Below are 18114 nucleotides of genomic sequence, written 5' to 3'. Positions count from 1 at the left end.
CGCAGTGGCACAAAAGTCCGAGACCTGAAATGAACGTGTGTTAGATAGAAAAAGAAAAGAAAGTGAAGTCACTCAGTCGTGTCCAACTCTTTGCAAACCTGCGGACTATATAGTCCATGGGATTCTCCAGGCCAGCATACTGGAGTGGGTTGCCATTTCCTTCTCCAGAGCATCTTCCAGACCCAGGGATCAAACCCAGGTCTCCTGCATTGCAGGCAAATGCTTTACCCTCTGAACCACCAGGGAAGCTTGTGTTAGAAATTCCCAAAGGGGGACAAAGCAGTGACAGCAGGTCGTCTTTATCGCGTCCTTGCTTTGAGCTCACAAACTAGGAGTGGGCACTGCAGAACAGCAGCAGGTGACGGGTCAGCTCAGTCACAGGTGCTCGTAATTCAGCCCCAAGTTCCGGGCAGGTGGCAAGCTTGTGAGGGGCCCAGGTTCAGTGGCTGACTTACACGGGCGCCACCAGCCTCTCTCTGTCCTCTGCTTCTCATATTTGCTGTGGGAAATGCAAGTTTTAACGATTGTGAGACAAATTATCGAGGACTCTTGAAGAAAACAATTTAGCAGTTCTGTGGAAGACAAACTAAGGAACAGTTATGGTAGCATCAGACCCCAAGGAGGGAAATCAGCAGCTCTTACTGAGGACACGGTGAAGGCAGACAGTGTCCATCGCTGCCCCAAAGAGCATTTCTCCTCCTTGAATGCTCTGATGCCGCGAGGTCAGACCTTTGAGCAGAGTCCGTGTCCCTCCGGAAACAGAAAGCTACCTTCATCTCGGAAACTCCTGGAAGTCTCTTCTCTTCCAAACCCTTTCGTCACCTTGGGCTCACCGCGCCGTGTGCCTGTGCTGAAGCTTCACAGGTTCCAGGTGGCGCTGGTGGTAGAGAACCCACCTGCAAATGCAAGAGACGTAAGAGATGCAGGCTTGACCCCTGGGTCAGGAAGACCCCTGGAGGAGGGCATGCAGCCCACTGCAGTACCCTTGCCTGGAGAATCCCATGGACAGAGGAGTCTGGGGGCTACAGTCCACGGGGTCACACAGAGCCAGACACGACTGAGCGACTTAGCACGCACGTATTTGTAGCTGAGACATTCCCACCACGGGATGGAAAGTAGTACAGCCCTCAGGGGAAGATGGGATTTTTGCGTCTCTGATATCCGCCCACAAGTAATGAGTAATACCAGCCCAATGTCAACCAAAATAGCTTTCCAGAATTGTGATTCATGACGCCTTCCTCTTTGATAAGAGTTTTTAGGACGTGGTCCCGTGTTTGTGCTAGGTTGACGTGGCATGACATGTTAACATGCTACCATGACATGCTAACTTCCTGTCAACAGGCAGGTCTGACTGTTTAAGGGCCACGTCCGGGAGCACGTGGTCTGTCTCTGCCCCTGGCTGCAGGGGGACAAGAGCAGCACAAGACAGGAAACCAGCCCATGTCCATCTGACGGGGGCCCAGGCCCTGCGACCAAGTTCACGTCACCCAGAAAACCATGGGGAACAACCGAGAAAAAGCAAGCAGCCCTGCTTCAGCTAGGGCACCCAGGCGGGAAGCAGGCTGGGACCGTGGGGAACAGCGTGTCGGCCCGCACACGCGACAAGCTGATGCATCCGGTTCACAAGTCAGGGAGATCCGTTGCTCACACGGAGCAAGCAACCCCGCAGGGTTTCACTGGCCATTCAGCTTTGGCGTCTTTACCCGCGATTCGGTTATGAAATATCACCTCTCTGTTCCTGAAGAAGGGGCTGCAGCCGCCACCCCCAAGGTGGACAGCTCTCCGCGTGTCCAGAGCCAAGGCGCTAACCTGTTCTCCTGTGTCAGTCATCTTCAGAATCTAGCTGTGTCTGTGGCCTTTGAGAAGAAGGGCTTGTTCGACCTCGTGCTAATGTTTTGCTGTTTCTGTTTCTATGCAAGGAAACATTTATCTGCCAAGAGCACGTTCTTAGGACACATGAACCAATAAGGAAGCACACAATCCCAGCCTGAGTGTTTGTGCTTGCACACCTGATTCCATCCAGGAGATTGTGTAAGAACAAAAGCATCGTGATGCTCCGTGAGTAAAACACCACTAATTTCCACATTAAGAAGGTGAAACTCTTGTTTAACTTCACAGACTAAGCGCTCTATACACTGCCGGCTTATTTTTTCTCATTATAAATTTTAAAAGATGTTCAAAAAGTGAATAGGAACTTCCATTTTTAGCTAAGATGCCTTAACAAGAGTGAGACTTAGTCTCTCACTACAGACAATCATAAAACCAAACAAACCATGAGGGGAAGTGCTTCCCAGCGCTGAGCGGCCCCAGGACAGGTGTGCGACACCTCGGAAAGGAGACAAGCCCACAAAGCCCCTGAGCCTCACAGCCCAGAGGCTTCCCCACAGAACCTGCGAGGAGGTGGAGATCAGGGCCCACCACAGACAGACGTGGCCCGAGGTTCCGGGAAAGAAGCCAGATGTTTACAGCATAGAGAGAAAACGGCTGCCAATCTGCCCATCGACAATAAGATGAGGACTTCCCTGGTGGTCCAGCAGTTAAGAATTCACCTGCCAGGGCGGGGACACAGGGCTTCATCCCTGGTCCTGGAAGATCCACGGAGCAGTGACGCCCGTGCCCGCAGCTACTGAGCCTGGGCTCTCGAGCCTGGGGGCACAGCTACCGCAGCTCACACGCCTGAGGGTCGTGTTCCAAAACAAGAGAGGCCACCGCAACAAGAAGCCCACCATGAACGCCGAGTGCAGCCAAGATGACAGAAATAGTTTTTTATTTTTTTTTAATCAAATGAAATAGTAACTTCTCAGGCCAAAAAAATCATCACCAGCAGATTCTCATTACAAAAAAAAAAGGTGAAAGACACTCTTCCAGAAAAAAGAAAGTACACCAGATGGAAATTTGGAACTTGTCCTAAAAAAAATGAGAATTGTGTAACAGCTAATCAGGGAAAGTTAATCCCTTCCTCACAGCCGAGTAAAGAACAAAGTGGCGCTTGAACTCGTGCAAGAAGAGCAAGAGGTTTTGGAGAAATGCCAATGAGAAGCCTGGCCGGCCGTTGAAGCAAAATCAGACCATGGCCACCCTCAGACCACAGAGTAAAGCAGCCAGTGTGCCCGTGGCATAATTTTCCAGAAGAAAAGGCAAGGAGCCGTGGTTGCTCCTGGGAGGAGAAGGGCTCCTCCAGCTGTGGTCAGACTCAGTGGGCACTCAGGGAAAGGTGGAAGCACCCGACCACGTGAAACCCGCCAAGCCTGACGACAAACCATCGGCAACAGAGAGACTGGGGGGACGCGCTGGGGAGACGAGCCACAGAGACCACAGGACACCCTCCCCAGCCGGGCCGGGCCCCGGGCCAAGAAGGGCGTGGGCGGGTCCGGACGGGCACAGGCGACAGCAGCCTCCTGGGGAACGGCCACCCTGGGAGGGAGGTTCAGACTGATGATGTGGACACCTGGACCCTTCATTTATCTTTGGATGTCATCACTGGAGAGTCGCCTGAACAGCTGGGGTGCAGGGGTCCCAGCCGGAGGTTACCAGAAGCTCCCAGCATCAGGACCACGTTTCCTGGGGCAGTCCCGGGATCCTCCTGCTGTGGGGTCAGCTCAGTCCAGGCTGGCCTCCCGCTAGGCGCATATTGCACTGTGACCCCTCACACGTGTGTGTGTCTATGGCAGCTTCTGACAAAGCACCAGCGCTGCCGCTGGGCAGGTGATGAGACACCTTCCCAACTTCCTGTGGACTTTTATGTGCTTCACAGTTTCCTGCAGCAACCAATAGAAAAGAGAGAATATATATACGCTTGGAAATTCCAGACTGCCTTTGACCTTGGTTTTCTTAATTCTTTTACTTTTCGTTTCTGTAGCTTCACTTTGTTCATCCTAGACTGTAGTGTGTTTTCATTCATGACTAATAAGATGGAAAAGCCAAGGACACGTTCTGAGAACAGGAGTGTGTGTAAAAGGCAGCCTTCCGCTGCTGTTTATCACACTGATGAAAGCTTTCTTGAAAGGACCACCTCCAGCCACACAGAGGCCCCCTTCCTCACCGAGAGGCACCACCCTTGAGGGCTGGGCTTTGAACAGAGATGAACGTAGCCTCGGCACGCGTGGAGGCTCAGCTGCAAGTCCACCGCATGGATGGGACTGGTCCCAGGGCAGGGGCCGGCCTGGGCACTAACTCGCCAGAACTGCATAGAAATGCAGTGGTGAGACTGAGTGGACACAAACCTGAGCAAAGTCCAGGAGACAGTGAAGGACAGAGGAGCCTGCGTGTGTGCTGCGGTCATGGGGCCACAGAGTCCGACACGACTTAGTGACGGAACAACAGCAGAGCCGCCTCCCAGGCTCAAGCCTGCTGTGAGGTGCTGAGACTCGTCACACTGCGCATTTCTTTTTACGTGTGATGCTGCTTTGAATACCTTCTTTAGTTCTTTTTGATGGGGGCAGGGTATGAACACAAGTGCTTAATTTTAATGCAGTGCATTTGTCAATACTTTCCATAGTGGTCTGTACTCCCTAGAGTAAAAATACAAGTCACCTTGGAAAATTAAAAAGAAAAAAAAAAGAAATGCAAGGGTGAGGCGAGAAGCTGCAGCCTCCTCCAGGACGAGGTGTTTTCCACTCTAATCGTAGTTTCCACCTCATCTGTGCAGTACTCCGTGCTGGCACTGGCCCTCGGCAGGGGGTCTAATTTCCCCCAAAATCAGCACATTTGTCTATTATCTTTGGCCAAACTGCTGAGGTGGTTTTGTTTTTAAGAAGTTTTCAATATGCTCTTTGAGGGGAGTTACCCATAGTAAGCGTGTTAGATCAATCATCCATTCTTATCACCCAGCACTTAACCGAGAAAGACAGTCACTTATGACCAAAAAGGGCATGTAAATAATCATAATTGCTAGATAGAGAGATGGATGGATCCACAAATGGGATGATGGATGGATGGATGGAAGGAAGGATGGATGGATGGATGGACAGATAGGTGGAAGGATAGATGGGTGGATGGATGGGTGGAGAGATGGATGGAAGGATGGATGGAGAGACAGATGGATGGAAGGAAGGATGGAAGGATGGGTGGATGAGGGCAGCACCCATGGGAGGGGCCTTGGGGCAGCACCTGAGGGAGGGGAAGATTCTGAAGGTGGCCTTTGTGCTGACAACAAGCTCCTATCATCTGAGGAAGGTGAATCAAAGGATGGAAGGATGGGTGGATGAGGGCAGCACCCATGGGAGGGGCCTTGGGGCAGCACCTGAGGGAGGGGAAGATTCTGAAGGTGGCCTTTGTGCTGACAACAAGCTCCTATCATCTGAGGAAGGTGAATCAAGCCAAGGACATGCAGGTCCTTCAGGACAGAGTAATTGCAGAGAACCCTCACGTCTGTCTGTGGCAGCAGGAGAGCCTTCCTGCAGCGGCAGCTGAGTCCAGATTCCATCGTGCCCTTCAGAGACACCGCAGTCCCCCAGGGCCCCCTCCTCACAGCAAGTTTGGGAGAATGGAGCCAAGACGGTGATACAGAAGGATGTGAGCTCACTGCCTCCGTGAAAGCAGCAAAAAAATTACCTGCTGAACAGCCATTGACAAAAATCACTGAAACCCACCAAAAAAGATACCCCACAGCCAAAGACAAAGAAGCCACAAGAAGGCAGGAAGTTCGCAACTGGGATAAAATCAACAAGCTCTGCCTTGGTTATTCCACTGCAAGTGCAGAGACTCGTGTGACTTTTTCAAACAACCAGCATTTGTGACCATTGATTTTTTTAATTCTTTGTCTATTTCTGATTTTACCATTTACTTGTTTTCTAAATATAATCAATATATTGGCTTTATCATTTTCTTCCTTCTACTCAGTTCAAGATAAATGTACTCAATTTTTCCAGCCTCTTCTGGTTGAAATTGCGTCATTGATTCTGATTTTTCTCTTTTCAAACATAAGAATGTGGTACAGAAATTTCCCTCTAAAACTACTTTAACTCCATCCTGTACTTGTTGAAATGTTGCATTTCATTTCTATTCACTTCACTTTGTTTTCCAATTTTCCTGTGATTTCTCGTTTGATCCAGTGGATTATTCAGAAAGTCAGACACCTCACGCAGATGTGACAATGACTGAGATTTTTTCTTTCTTTTGAAACTGGAAGCGTGGACTGCAGCTATTCAGACCATACCACACACAGGAGACCCACGGGCGGGATCCCAGGGGGCTGAGTGGGGCTGCTGGGGGCAGTCAAAGCCCCTGGGGGGCCTGTAATCAGAGTCCAAGGCTGTTAGAGAGCCTCCCTCCCAGGACGGCCACCCCTCTCATCCCAGGGCTGAGGTGGACCACGTGGAGCTGGGGTTAAACTGTCTGCACGACACCTTCCACCACATCCCCCAGCCTCGCCCAGAAGCTGCAGCCCCAGGAGGACCTGGAAGGACCGCCTGTGCTGTCTCACACACACATGTACACAGCTGAGGACCAGGAGGGACCAGCCGTGTTGTCTCACACACACATGTACACAGGCGAGGACCTGGAAGGACCACCCGTGTTGTCTCACACATGTACACATTGCCGAGGACCAGGAGGGACCGCCCATGCTGTCTCACACACACATGTACACAGCCGAGGACCGGGAGCAACTGCCCGTGCTGTCTCACACACACATGTACACAGGCAAGGACTGAGAGGGACCGCCCGTGTTGTCTCACACACACATGCACACAGGCGAGGACCTGGAAGGACCGCCTGTGCTGTCTCACACACACATGTACACAGGTGAGGACCGGGAGGGACCAGCCATGTTGTCTCACACATGTACACAGGCGAGGACTTGGAGGGACCACCCGTGTTGTCTCACACACACATGCACACAGCCGAGGACCGGGAGGGACTAGCCGTGTTGTCTCACACATGTACACAGGCGAGGACCTGGAAGGACCGCCTGTGCTGTCTCACACACACATGTACACATGGGGGTGGGTGTTGTGCTGTGTGTGATGAAACGCTTCACTCTCACATGAGGCTCGGGAACCGCGATACCTGGTTTCCCCTAAGTCGTCATTTCCTGGTTCTAAACAAGTTGAGAACTTGCAGCAAAACTGCTCTCTCAACTCAGCTGTCCTTCTGACTACCGGCCCCGTCCATACACCATGAAGAGGGAGCTGCCAGCCTCCGTGGGAGGGGGGACGCACCTCCCCATCCCTGGGTGCACATTCGGGGTCTGAACAGTCTGGGGGCAGCAACACCAGACCCCGGGTGCAGGTGGCAGGAACGAGGCCGAAGGACGCAGGGGGCATGCTCACATCACGTGCACACGCACACACGCAGCTCCCGGAGCCCGCACCAGCGCCAGTCCATACCGCCCAGGCCCCCCGCCTCCCAGCCCAGTGAGCCAGCCACACGGGTGATATGGGCCCTGAGGGTCCAGATGGGCTCTCCTCTTCTCAGGCTCCCAGGGGCCGGACCAGGTCAGCCCTCAAGGGCTGCCCCCTCGGCAAGCGGCTGCAGCTCTGTGCCCCAGCACCTGGCCGTCTGGGCCGTCAGCCCGTGGAGGCATCTGTGGGGCGAGGGAAGGACCCAGGTGCACTTTAGAAATTTCCCATTGTTTTCCCTCAATTTGGATTTTTGCTCTGAGTCTAATAGTAGCATAAACACAACCACGCTCACGCACAGACACACACACTCACAGTTCAATCAAGAGCCAGGGGATCTAATCCGCCAAGGCACCTGCCTCAGCCTTGCTCTGGTGCCCTGAAGGCAGAACCTGGAGGAGCCACTGGGCTGGGGACCCCTTGGGCTTCCTGATTGCCTTGACTTCATGATCTGACACAATAACCTGAGACCAAGGGAGCCCCCCACCTTCTAGACCAGGAACGTGGCCGGGGGGCTGAGAGCCCCTCCAGAGAGCGTCCCTCGGCCTCTGAGTCTGATGTGGGGCTGTTTTTCTCATCCCACTTGAGAGTCTGTAGCCACATTGGGGCCGAGGGCCACAGACCTGGTTCTCATTTCAGGCCCAGAGCCCCTGAAGGAACCAGCTCCTCTCCAAAGAAATATGCATCCAGTTTGGAGATCCAGACACTGCACACGCAGCACTCAGCTGCACTGGAGGGAACAAGCTCGTGTCCCTGAGGAGCCACGTGGGAAGTCTGCAGATTCTGGGCGCGGGGGCTGGGCGGCAGGCACCACTCTCACGGGAGGCCCTGGAGGAGTCACCTCTCCTTGGAGACAAGCTGGGAATCTCATTAACCAAAATAGCTTCCGACACCACAAGAAAAATTACAGCATTCCAGGGACAAGTAACATGTTACTCCTTCAGTTCATGGTGTTCTTTTGAGCAGAAAAGGAATGAAAACCTAAACTGAACAGCCTTCTGTTAAGGTCTGTGGCTCCCTCTCTGCTCACTTATAACGGTTGTCAGCACAAACTCTAAAAATAACATGAACGCAGTTTTGAAGTACTGTGGTTTCAGCACTCGCTTGGGAATGTTTCCATGAGCCGTGTTTTCCTCCAAACGTCCCTCGGTGTGGGTGGCTTTCTGCAGCGTGACTTCAAGATGAATTTCTCTGCCTCACTCTGAGCTTCAACCAAAATTTTTGCTTCTGCTATTAAACCAGGCACTGGGTGAGAAAAAGCTAGCTAATCACAGCGTCTCACACGGCGGCCAGGGTCCTACCCCATGCCCAGGTGCAGACATGGGGCTGACCATCCACTTGGGGGGTGGAGGCTGAATGTCCCACAGCGGCCGGTACCATCCACCTGCTGGAGTCAGAGGCTGTGGGATGCGCCCACCTCAAACCCACTCTGGAGTCAGCAGCTCCTCAGGCTGGGCAGCCTGTGCCACCCTGTCCCCCACCGGGGGCAAATGTGGCTGTCCTGAGTCACAGAGTGGCCTGCGCGTGACTCCAGACATTCCCAGATGAAGCCAGCTGGCCTGGTCAAGGCACGGCCCTCATGGGGGACCCGCCAGAGGAGAGGCTGCCAGGGCCCCAGGCTGAGAGCCTAACGTGGCTGCTGCTATCAGGGGGCCACCGTACTCCCAAGGGGGACGCCTGGTCACCCCTGCTGCCGGGGGGCCACCGTGCTCCAGAGAGGGACGCCTGGTCACCCCTGCTGCTGGGGGGCCACGTGCTCCTGAGGGGGACGCCTGGTCACCCCTGATGCTGGGGGGGCCACGTGCTCCTGAGGGGGACGCCTGGTCACCACTGCTTCCACGGGCCACTGTGCTCCTGAGTAGGATGTCTGGTCCACCGCCAATGGGCCCCCACCTCCAAAGCATGGGGTTTTCTGAGAGACCTCCGTTCTGGACATCAAAGCCCAGGGACCCGGGGCCTCACTCGGCTCAGGGTCCAGGAAAGGTGGGGCTAGACGGTCTCTGAGGGCTCCCAGCATACTCCGCCCATGGCCGCAGGGCATCCGAAAGGGTCAGGGGCCCCCCAGACCCTCTCCCTGGCCCCAGTGCTCTGGCCCCAACATGGAGGCCATGGTGTTGGCCCAGGAGCAGCTGAGAGGAGACGACAGACCACTCCCGCCCACCTGCCCTGCTGAACTGAATGGGAAACATCAGACCAGGGTGCGTAGGGAGGCCGAGTGGGGCAGGTGCTGATCTGGCCCCTGGCCCAGAAGTGCAGGTCCTAGCCAGGCGCCCAGAGCCAGGAGTGTGGTGACAGCCCACCCGGGCCTGCGGGCAGCCCCGTCCCCGGAGCCCACCGTGCACCATTTCTGTAAGGATGCAGTTTCCTCCCCCACCCAGGGTCACCGCACAAAGCCAGGGAGTGGGGGGCGGGGGCCAAAGCCCCCTCCCAACCAGCCCTCAGTGGGAGATCTGACACTGCCCGAGAATTGGGAACTGAGATCAGAGAGCCATTTCCCAGGAGAAGGCCGGGCCAAGGGGTGGGGGGATGTGGTCTGGGGGGGCCGCAGGGGTGGGGGACTGCAGGGCCAGGGGTCTGGGGGGGCCCGGGGGGCCGGGAGCCCAAGGTGAGCTTCTGAAGGAAAACGACTCCCAGGAAGCACCACAGATGGCACACCTGCTACGTAGGTTGAAAAGCCAGGCGGGCAGCTGGGAGAGGGTGATGGGCCCCTCACACCTTGCAGACACGGGGTCTCTGCTGTCACCCCAGCACGGGGCCTCAGTGCAGGCAGCAGATCGGAGCCGAGACTGTGAGGCCAGCGACAAGATGTCACTGAACGCCTGCTGTCTGTCCACACGCAGTCATGGCACCCATGACAGGGTGGCATGGATGAGCACTGCATGGTGCAAGATCAGCATCTTGGGAGCCAGGGCCTGGCCTAGCTGCCATCCCGGCAGAAACAGGGTATGCCCAGCCCACAGCCACCCCGTGGTCTGTGACCAGACAGTGGGCGGGAACAGCTGGGCCCGGGTCCCTTCCCTGAGCCCACGAGTGCCATGCTTTCCCCTCCTGCATAGCCGGGCTGGAGGCAAGTCCAGGTGCCCAGTAGAGGAGCACACAGCAGTCCACTCCAGTGTTCTTGCCTGAGAATCCCATGAACAGAGGAGCCTGGTGGGCTACAGTCCAAAGGATGGCAAAGAGTCGGACACGACTAAGCAACTAAACACACACACACACCAGATGCCCGTGGCCTCCAGGCAACCAGGTCTCAGCTCCCACAGTGCTCCCTAGAGGGGCAGGAGGTGGGGGAGGACTCACCCGGGGCACCTGGGCTGCTGCCTGACACTCCACTCACAGAAGGGGCCCCTTTTCCAGTCCCCTCGCCCTCCTGCCAGGGCTCGTCAGCTTCTGCTGGGAGTCAGGACCTGGACAGAAGCTAAGTGTGTTCACTTGTGTGTGCGTGCATGCCAAGTCACTCAGTCATGTCCAGCTCTTGGTGACTCCAGGGACTGCAGCATGCCAGGCTCCCCTGTTCTTCACCATCTCCTAGACTTTACTCAAAAGCATATCCATTGAGTTGGTGATGCCATCCAACCAGCTCATCCTCTGTCGTCCCCTTCTCCTCCTACCTTCAATCTTTCCCAGCATCAGATGCACTTGTACTTTTGCTTAAACACAAACAAAAGCAAAAATATCCCAGCTCACCTCAGTCCCAGGGAAGCCACTTTGCACATGAGGAGAATCTACATGGCCCCAAACCCAGGTCAGTACACTAGAATATTCCAGGGACCAAGTCTGAGATAAACCAACTCTCAGCTTAGAGCTGAGCAAGCAGGGGGGGCACTGGGTCTGAATCACAGCCTGGGCGGGGGAGGGGGGGGTGCTGCCCTGCTCTCGCCTCACACTCACATGAAATCACACGGTCACAACCACACACTCACTCTACAGAAAATAAAATCAATCCGCCAAGCCATCAAGGAGGGTTACACGTGAACAAGACACCTCGTCCGTGTTTGTGTCGTTCAAGGATTTTGCCCGTTTCGTCCAAGCTGTAGAATCTCCGTTGATCGTAACGTTTCTTTCCCATCTATAGCATCTGTGGTGATGTCAGTCTCTCTGATACTCTTTCCTCTTTCCTCTTTCAGTTAAGTTCGGTTCAGTCGCCCAGTCGTGTCCGACTCTTTGCAACCCCATGGACTGCATCCTTGTCCATCACCAACTCCCAGAGTTTGCTCAAACTCATGTCCATTGAGCCGGTGATGCCATCCAACCATTTCATCCTCAGTCGTCCCCTTCTCCTCCTGCCTTCAATCTTTCCCAGCATCAGGGTCTTTTCAAATGCGTCAGCTCTTTGTATCAGGTGGCCAAAGTATTGGAGCTTCAGCTTCAGCATCAGTCCTTCTAATGAATATTCAGGACTTATTTCCTTTAGGATGGACTGGTTGGATCTCCTTGCAGTCCAAGGGACTCTCAAGAGTCTTCTCCAACACCACAGTTCAAAAGCATCAATTCTTCAGTGCTCAGCTTTCTTTATGGACCAACTCTCACATCCATACCTGACTACTGGAAAAGCCATAGCCTTGACTAGATGGACCTTTGTTGACAAAGTATTTATCAACTGCATTGATCTCAAAGAACCTGATTTTCATTAATTTTTCTCTATTGTTTTCTATTTTCTACTTCATTGATTTTCCCCATAGGTCTTTGTTATTTCTTTTTTCTGCTTACTTTGTATTTAATATGCTTTTTTCTTTTTCTAAGGTGGAAGCCAAGGTCATTGATTTGAGAGTTTCCTTAGTTCCAAACTGGTGTTTAGTGCTGTAAATCCCACTAAGTACTGAATTAGTGGCATTCCACAGACTTTGATGTGTTGATTTCCCATTTTGTTTAGCTCTAAATACTTTCTAATTTTCCTTATGGTTTTTCCTTGGACCCACATGTTGTTATAAATGTGTTATTGGTCTCCAAGTAATTTTGGAATTTTTCCAATAAGTTTGTGATATTGATTTCTAATTTAGTTCCATCATGGTCATGGAACATACTTTGTGTGATTTGATCTTTTTTCTACTTATTTAGACTTGTTTTATGAATCAAGAGAGAATCTGTCTTTGTAAACGTCACATGTGCACTTGGAAATGAGTTTTCTGCTGTTGATAGGTGAGTATTCAGTGACTGTCATGGTCTCTACTGTGGAGTCTGATGTCAACAGAGCAAGTCCAGGTTTTGTTTGGTTAGTGTCAGCCCAGTGTATCTTTCCCCATGTTTTACTTTTCACCAGCTCATGTCTTCATTTATAGTTTCTCATACGCTGCTGATTCTTTATCCAGTATGATCCTGGCCAGTGACAGTAGGAAACATGCTCAGGCCAGGTGAGTCTCAGAGTTGTTTGCACTCATCCTTCTGACACCTCTTTCCTCACCTGCACATGTCAGTCAGCATTCCACTAGAGTCTCCAGAGGAACCGTCTGCAGGTGTCTGAGCATCTCGGCTCCCCCAGGTGAGCATTAGTACCCCCTCCTCCAGGGCCTGCAGTCTCTTGGGGAGCAAAGAGAAGAGCTGTGCCAGCTGTAGGTCTCACATCATTTTTCTCCATCTCCCAGAGGCCACTGCCCTTCACTACTTGGGGCCCAGCGTATAAAACCAGTTTCACACTTTTCCCTTATTTGTGGTTGTGTTCAGTGTGAGAGTGAACTGGTTGCTTTTACTCCATCTTGGAAGGAAGTGCAAGGCCTAAAATCCCTTCACTCTTTCCCTAAGTCCGAACGCAGCCAACGCAGGCGGCAGTCTGGGGGGTCTTCGTGCACTTGAAGGGCTCGTGGGACGTGCTGGCCAATTCAGGTGGTCAGGCCGGCCGGGTCAGGCGTCAGCTGGCACTAATGGCTGTGCTTGCCCACGACTGGACACCAGCGGCTCAGCTCCCAGCCGCCTGTGTCTCCCCCCAAGCAAAAACAATGGCGAGCGTGAACCCCACTTACACAAGAGAGTGGGGGGCAGTGTCAGCCTCTGACTTTTTCATGTTCCTTTAAAGTAAAACCAGGCACTGAGGCTCATCAGCCAGTGGCACCCGAGCAGGGACTGACCCCACCCCCCTCCCAGGGGGACACAGGGCAGACAGACCCCAGACCCAGCCTCCTGCTGGTCCTCTCCAGCCCCCACGAGGCAGCAGAGGGTCCAAGTCCCCTCAGATCAGAAGACGCTGCAACAGTAAAGGACACTGGTCTCCCCTGAGGAACGGGGCCAGCCCTTCTGGTCCAAAGGAAACAACTGTCTTGAGCCTGGCCCCGCATTTGAATCTGTGCTCCTGTAACTAACCTGTCAGCCCATCCCCACCACTAAAGGCTGCACCAACCTTTGACAAGTGCACGTTCATGGGCAGCTTGCTGGGCACCCAAGGACAGGCACGAGCTGCCCAGTGATAAAAGAGGGGAGCTGACAGGTGGCAGCCGTTTGCAGTGGTGGCCAGGCTGTGAAGGACTTAGCGGTGAACAGGCTGTGTGCTCATAAGAAGCAGAGGGGTCTGGGCCAGGGTGGGACCAGGATGCTGGCCGGGCACTCGAAGTGGGGACATCACATCCAGGGATACCCCTCACACGGGGCCATGGGCCCTGCCTTTTCCAGATTGAAAGGGTGGCGCCCGATCAGAACAGGACACACTGATTGTTAACTATGAGCCCTGAGTTCAGCACAAGGGCCAACAACCAGACCCACGTGGGTTCAGAACCAAAACCCAGCCTCCTTCCCATCTCCCCGTCCCTCTAAATGAGGCAAGCCATGTGTTCATTTACTCTATTGTTTAAATCATCTGGTGGATGGAAGACGGCAACCAAAATCTCAACAATTTACCCCAAAGTTCCCGATTCTCTCCTCTCAGCTGCTTGGTTTCAGCCTTATTCCTGCCATGGCTGCACCAAGACCCCAGCTCTCCTCCCCTGGTGGTGTCTGCTGGGGTCTCTCCTGAGGCGTCTGGCCCCAAAACATCCTCATCCCCACAAGACCAAGTCCATCTGAAGGACTCTACCAAAAACTAAAATAGCCGGGAGGCAAGAGGAGAGTTGAGGACACACCCTTGCAGGGCAACAACGAGGGGCAGAAGACTGAAATCACCCAAACACCCAACAACGCCAGGTGAATTCTGAAGCGGGAACTCATCAAACACCATGTGGGTCTTAGCGTGTCTAAGAGCTTGGAACGGCATGGGAGGACGTGCTCTGTCACGTGGGGACACAAAGGGGCAAATGATAGATTTTTCCTCCTCAGCGAGACAGGATGAAGAAGAGTGACGGGGAAAGAGAGACCAGAGTGGAAGGAGGAAACACAGGTCACCTGCCAAGGTCACATTTCACGGTGTCTTCCAAGACATTTGCAGCATATTCCAAAGTGTGGGATTTTGTTCTAGAATTCCCACTTCTTAGGTAATTTTTATCTCAGGAAAGTAACACGCATGCCTGTTTAAGCAATTTTGTGACCAAAAGTTTATGATGAAAAGGGACTCACCCTCCTCCATCTCTGAGGTCCACACCCAGAGATGTCTGCCATCCACAGGGTCATCCCAGGCCAGGAAGAACGCAGCTGGCTGCATGCCTGGGAGAGCACTGCTATCGCCTGGGGGTTCACCCAGCAAAGCCTGTGACGTGGGAGGCTGCCCCCCACGTCACGAGACACTCACGAGTCTCCTTTTCTCTCATCAGGAGGGACATTCTGGAAGGGAGATGCGTGTCTTATGTGTGTGAGTCCTGCGGGGGGCAGAGCTAAACACCCAGAACCAGATCTCAGGGTAACACCCATGATCAGCTGGTTGAATCTTCAATCTCTTTTTGGACAAAATCCAGATCCCCTAGAAATGCATGTGACAAGCTCTGAAAGCCCACCTGTTCCAGTCCCCACATCACAAACCTGATAAAATTAAACCTTAAATTTGCTTCAGCCACCCCAGCAGGGCAGAGGCCTGGGGCTCAGAGCCAAAACCGCTCTTGGAAATCACAGCAGAAAACACTCCCACAAACCAGATTAGTCTGGTCCCAATACAGCTCAGCCTCAAAGGAAACTCAAAGGAGAAGAGACTGAAAAGGAGCAAATGGGGGTACTGAGCTGCTTGGGGCGACACGAGCTGCGGGCTCAGGGGTCCAGGTGGAGGAAGTGGGGAAGGAAGTTGGGAGGTGGCCCCGTCTGCAAGCCTGTGGGAAGTGGGGAGTGGTTGTTACACAGCAGTAGCTGACTGATGTGCATCTAGTGAACACGTGGAGCAGAGCACAGTGGCACTCAGGCAGGAGCTTTGCTGTCATTGACAAGTTCATCTGAGGAGATGGGGGCTGGACGTCCACCTGGATGAGTGCCCCCACTTCCTGCTTAGCTTCCTGACCTTGGTGATACATCCCCAACCCGGTGCCAAACAGCAGCACCCAGCACCTGGGCAGTCCTCCCAGCTCTCACCCCGCCTTGCTCACTCCAGGACGGCCTGAGAAGGGGCCTTCTAGCCTGGAGTAGCAGCATTCCCCATAAACACACCCGGTTGAGAACTGATAAAACAGGTGGGTCAGGAAGGAACCAGCGTTATGGGTCTCAGAGCAGTAAACAGGAGAGCAAAGTTTCCTTGGAGCGGATGTCTTCACCCTTCAGCCCAGAATCCGGGGTGCATCACTCGGCTGACTGCCCCACGAGTAGGATGTATCCACTGATAAAATGAACAAGCTATTAAAAATGGTAAATAGCACTGATGATAATGAGAGACTTGAATGATGATTTGTGTATCTGAAATCATAATATCCAGGCAGACACAATAAGACATAAAGAAGCCAGACACACTGGTGATTAAACTCAACATCAGAATTTAGTTTCAGCAGAACATCATCCATGCCTTTAAAGTAGGGCTATTAGTTTGAAATGGGTTGATTTTGAGGATCTGATCAGCACTGGTTTCCGTCGTTCAGCAGAAAGGAGGCGATGGGAGCGTCTGTTCCCATCTAGTTTGTCTATACTCGGTGTTCAGTGCAGTTCAGTCACTCAGTCGTGTCTGACTCTTTGTGACCCCACGGACTGCAGCACGCCAGGCCTCCCTGTCCATCACCAACTCTCAGAGTTTACCCAAACTCATGTCCATTGAGTCGGTGATGCCATCCAACCATCTCATCCTCTGTCGTCCCCTTCTCCTCCCGCCTTCAATCTTTCCCAGCATCAGGGTCTTTTCCAATGAGTCAGGTCTTCACATCAGGTGGCTAAAGTATTGGAGCTTCAGCATCAGTCCTTCCAATGAATATTCAGGATGATCTCCTTTAGGATGGACTGGTTGGATATCCTTGCAGTCCAAGGGACTCTCAAGAGTCTTCTCCAACACCACAGTTCAAAAGCATCCATTCTTCAGTGCTCAGCTTTCTTTATAGTCTAAACCTCACATCCATAAATGACTACTGGGAAAACCATAGCCATGACTAGATGGACCTTTGTTGGCAAAGTAATTTCCCTGCTTTTTAATATGCTATCTAGGTTGATCATAACTTTTCTTCCAAAGAGTAAGAGTCTTAATTTCACGGCCGCAGTCACCATCTGTGGTGATTTTGGAGCCCAGTGCTCAGTGTAGCAACATGATAATGAGCCTGCTGATCCTCTCCATTTGCAGAGACTGCCCATGTGCCACTCAGGGCCCTGGTCCTTGGGAGCTGCAGTAATGAAAGCACCACAGACCAAGTCCAAGATCAAAGTGCCAGCCCACCTCCTGGCTGAGGACCGTCAACTTCCATTGGTTCCTCACATAAGGGAGGGAGGGAGCTCCCTGGGAGGGGTCTCTGCTATGGGGCTGCTGCTGCTACTGCTGCTAAGTCGCTTCAGTCGTGTTTAACTCTGTGCGACCCCAGAGATGGCAGCCCACCAGGCTCCCCCATCCCTGGGATTCTCCAGGCAAGAACACTGGAGTGGGTTGCCATTTCCTTCTCCAATGCATGAAAGTGAAAAGTGAAAGTGAAGTCGCTCAGTCGTGTCCGACCCTCAGCGACCCCATGGACTGTAGCCCTCCAGGCTCCTCCGTCCATAGGATTTTCCAGGCAAGAGTACTGGAGTGGGGTGCCATTGCCTTCTCACTGAACCCAATATGAGGCTCCACCCAAGACCCCACCTCCTCCTGGAGGCCCCTCCTCCTGACACTGTTGCCCTTGGGGTAAGGATTCCAACACAGGAATCTGGGGGCCACAGACATCTGGACCATGGACTCAGGTTCAGGCATGATGACAATTTTGCTGGCAGGACCCTAAGCTTGAAAAGTGGGAGAGGGCCCTTGTCACAGAGGCCACTGGGGCAGGGGGCTGGATGGTGGCCAACCCCTACCGCCCAGGCAGGTGATTCTACTACAGAAGGAAGGGACTGGACTGACTTCAGCCCCACAGGATGGGCTGCCCTGCCTGTCCACCTCTGCCCGGGTGAACCCAGGAGCCCACAATTCCTCACGAGAGCCCCTTGCCCACGAGTGCTCCTCCTTTGTGAAAGCCCGTACCAGCGTGGGGGAGTCAATTAGTCTCCATCCTCAAACTGTGACCCCAGCAGCAGCACCCCCAGCAGCAGCACCCCCAGAGCCTCAGAAATGCAAACCCTCAGGCCCAAATCAGAACCACACTGTAAGGAGGCTCGTGAAAACCTTGGTGAGTGAGGGCGCTCTGGTCCTACAAGCCCTTCTAGTCCCGAAAGCCTGTGACGAGGGCCCCCTTCAAAGGTACACGTGTGTCTGTGTCTGTTTTCAGGACCACTGAACACAAATCAGGGAGAGAGGGTAACATTCTGTCACTTAGCTAACGCAGCTTCTAAACTGGTG

The 18114-nt window shown here is 53.3% G+C and overlaps 1 long non-coding RNA gene across 1 annotated transcript; it reads right to left on the bottom strand.

Annotated features, from left to right (window-relative positions):
- LOC123333941 lies at positions 1 to 2055 on the bottom strand. Its single transcript, XR_006551532.2, has 3 exons — positions 984 to 2055; positions 643 to 896; positions 1 to 499 (listed from the first exon to the last, which is right to left on the bottom strand). It is a non-coding gene; the product is annotated as an uncharacterized LOC123333941 (long non-coding RNA).
- Positions 2056 to 18114: the final 16059 nt, after the last annotated feature.

Source organism: Bubalus bubalis, chromosome 6 (genome assembly GCF_019923935.1).
Source record: "Bubalus bubalis isolate 160015118507 breed Murrah chromosome 6, NDDB_SH_1, whole genome shotgun sequence".
NCBI lineage: Eukaryota > Metazoa > Chordata > Mammalia > Artiodactyla > Bovidae > Bubalus > Bubalus bubalis.
This window is presented reverse-complemented; position numbering and strand designations above follow the sequence as displayed.